This window comes from Euphorbia lathyris, chromosome 8, assembly GCF_963576675.1.
Source record: "Euphorbia lathyris chromosome 8, ddEupLath1.1, whole genome shotgun sequence".
Classification (NCBI taxonomy): Eukaryota; Viridiplantae; Streptophyta; class Magnoliopsida; order Malpighiales; family Euphorbiaceae; genus Euphorbia; species Euphorbia lathyris.
Window position 1 is genome coordinate 8,967,477 of NC_088917.1, and position 3,637 is coordinate 8,971,113.

The window sequence follows — 3,637 nt, forward strand, 5'->3', positions numbered from 1 at the left end:
ATTTGGCCCCTAACCTATCAAATTTGATAAAATCCAACCCATATTGAATGAAAAATTAATTGTGTTGGAAAATTAACGGCAGTAATTAATACAAAAATGACACATAATACATAAATAAAATTAATTTTCACTCTATCGGAACACTAGAAAAGTTTTTAGGATTTTTTTTTACTGTGTAAAATAGTTACTATTGCCATCTCTAGTTGAAAATTAATTTTATTTATGTGTCATGTGTCGTTTTTGTATTGATCACTGCTGTTAATTTTCTGAAAAAGTTAATTTTTCATTCAATATGGGTTGAATTTTATTTAATTTGATAGGTCATGGACCAAATGTGACCAAATAATATAACAGAGACCAAATGCACAAATTTTAAATAGGTCAGGAGCCAAAAAATGCTTTAAGCCTATAATTTATTCTAAAAAGGTTGAGGTCGTTTAATTAGAATTGTAGTATGTGCTTACAATGGATATGATTCTGAGGTTGATAACATAATTTTCAGTTGCGTAGATAATCTTTTCCTCTTTTATAGAAGCTGTAACAGTCCATTCACTCAAACTTCTATTGCGATATCCTATAACAACCCCTTTTTTTAACATATATAAGCATGTATAATAAACTTTTGGACAAATTTCAAAAAAAAAAAAAAAAACTCTTCTGGTTTGATGTTGTTCCAAAAAACTCTTATGGTTTATTATTAAAAAAAAAAAACTGTAGTTTGCACCGTTACCCGAAAAACGGAAAATGACTTAACACTGTTAGTTTTGATGACGTGGTAAAAAGTAAAATTGTCCGAATTAAAATAAAAAAAAGAAAAATAACAAAAAAGAAAAAAAAGAAAATTAATATAATTAAAAAAAATCCCCAAACAGCTGTGAGATTATCGAACGTCTGTGGCCTTCGTCTTCTTCGCCTCCTTCTTCTTTATCGATCGTCTTCTTCGCCTCCTTCTTCTCCGCCTCCTTCGCTCCTCTTCGCCGTTTTTGAGATTATCGATCGCCACAACAACAGCCAACCTTCACCGTCTGTGAGATTATCGATCGATCGCTTAATCTCTCCTAATCGGTCTCTGTCGATGAGGCGACAGACTTCGCCTGGGAAATCATCGTTATCTGTGGAGGTTGTGGTCGTCGGCGTGGTGCTGCAGCCGGAAATTTCGAGCTCGAACAAGAATAAATTTTTCAGAAATCTGGAATTTTCCAGATTTCTGGAAAATTTCCATCAGAGTGGATGCAGCCAATTTGTGATTTTTTTCCCTTTCTGATACGACTTAGAAGCTCTCCTTGAGATTTCTCCTACTAATATGATGTTCAATTGTGCTCTTTTCTGCTGTGTATAATCCCATCTTCTTCCTTTAGGAGGAGTTGGAACAGCTGGAAACATTAGGTGAATCCTCCATCGTTTGCAAAGAGTAAGCAGTTCATAAACTTATCCCCAAATTTTCAATTCTCTGGTGTAGTGATTGATTTTTTTCTGAAATTTTGATAAAATCGTTTCAATGCAGACTCATTTCAAGCGTTGAATCGATTCCCGGTCCGCTGCTTCCATGTTATTTGCAGGTGTAGAGGACCGAGTAATAATGGCTGGGATATATGGTTCAGAGGAGCTCATAACACCAGAAAACGATGGATCTAACAAAAAACTGGGAAGAAATCGCAATAACAAACCTACGACTACTTCACTTTTCTTCGTATTTTGATTTATTTTGCTCCGAAATTAAAAGAAAAGAATAAAGGAAAAAAAAGAAAAAGGAAGAAGGAAGAAGAACGAGGAAGAAGAGAGATGAAGAAGATGATAAGAAAGAAGGAAGAAGAAGAAGCGGAGAGGAGAGAGAGGGAAAAAAATAAAAAAAATAAAAAAAAATCGATTTTTCAATTTTATCCCTGTGCTACGTCAGCACTTTAATGGTGTTAAGTCATTTTTCGTTTTTTGGGTAACGGCGCAAATCACAGTCCTTTTTTTTGTAATAACAAACCACGATGGTTTTTTTTTGAAACAACATCAAACCATAAAGGTTTTTTTTTGGAATTTACCATAGACTTTTATATACTAAAAATTAGAGGGTTTATAATTATAAACACTTTAAATTGGAACTATTTAAATTCCAAATTGACATAATTAACACAATAGTGATCTACATATTGATCATCCTGACAGTAGTACCATTAGTCCATTAATGACTTTAGTCTGAAAAGAGAACTATGGAGGTGGGAGGTGAGCTTGAAAGGTGAATACGTCTAAATAAATGTATCCAAATAAAATATCGAAGATTTAATAAATAAAAAAACTAAAAGATTATTGGTAAATTAATCTTTGTTATTGGTAAATTTAAATTATTTTAAAACAAGAGATTGTTATCATTATATACAAATGATATATAATTTAAAAAATATTAAAATAATAAATTTTTGTATAAAAATTTAATCGATCTGCGCAACACGCGGGAACAATACTAATGAGGACTTAGGCCCTATTCTTTTTGACTTAAATTAAATTAACTTAACTTAACTGAACTTAACTTAATTTAACTACACCAAATAATTAATTGAACTTAACTGAACTGAACTGAATTGAACTGAATACTGCTGAACTGAACTGAACTGAACTTACTTATGCTGAAATTAAGTAAAAAAGAACAGGGCCTTACTTTTCAACATACATACAAAGTTGATTTGGAATGTATATATTCCGGCCCAGGACTAGGCCCAAAGGCCCCAAAAGCCCACAAGGATCTCCTATAAATATCCTTGTCAAATGAGAGGAGGAGGAGACCATCCGGGTAACCCCACCTCTACTCGAATATTTCCTTTATGAATCTCCTTTGAATATCTAACTATCTTGATCGTCGGAGTGTTCCCAGGGACCGCTTCCCGCACAGGAACAATTACTAGGAGCTACGGGAATTCGCCAAGGCTATCCGAATCATTGTAGTGCACTTCCTAATTATTTGGTGCGGTGAAGGTGGACTTCAAGTGACCTCGGAGCCCCCAGCGAGATGCAAACGCCAACTGAGTCCGCCCCAGCAGAAGCGCCGAAAGTTGGAGCAACTAGTTCTATGACGAATGTGGGACGATCCGCACTGGTCATCCCTATTTCCCCTAGAAACCTGGGGCCACTAATGGAGGAGGTAAGCCCGAAAGAAGAGGAAACTTACAACACCACGTAGCTCCTCAGTGCAATACAAGGTTTTCAAAACACTCAAGCTGTTCATACGGCGGCTCAAATGAAGATCATAGAACAATAGAGAAGTTTGTAGGAGGAAAACGCCAAAATCTGGCAATACCTCAAAGGAGCAGCGGAGACACAAAGAGAAGGCATGTCCCTGGGGCAGTCCTTAGGGCCCGAGGTACCCACGGGGAAAGGGGCCGGTGTCGCCACAACCGGAGGAAGCGGCATACCACGGGAAGAGACAATGGCCGCGAACAGCGAAGACACATTGGAACTGAAGATCCAGCATTTTTTAGACAAGAGAGCCCTCGGAGGCGTCATGGGAGGAAGTATCACCTCCAGCAAGATGCCGCTAGTACAGAGAATCATCGAGACAAGGTTCCCACGAGACCGGAAGACTCCTCGCCTATCATAATATTTGGGAATCGAAGACCCAAACGACCACGTGGCCTCTGTTGGTCCCTTATAA

The 3,637-nt window shown here is 37.0% G+C and overlaps 1 long non-coding RNA gene across 1 annotated transcript; it reads left to right on the forward strand.

The window, feature by feature from the left end:
• Positions 1-895: 895 nt before the first annotated feature.
• Positions 896-1,623, forward strand: LOC136203058 (uncharacterized). Its single transcript, XR_010674701.1, has 2 exons — positions 896-1,411; positions 1,505-1,623. It is a non-coding gene; the product is annotated as an uncharacterized lncRNA (long non-coding RNA).
• Positions 1,624-3,637: the final 2,014 nt, after the last annotated feature.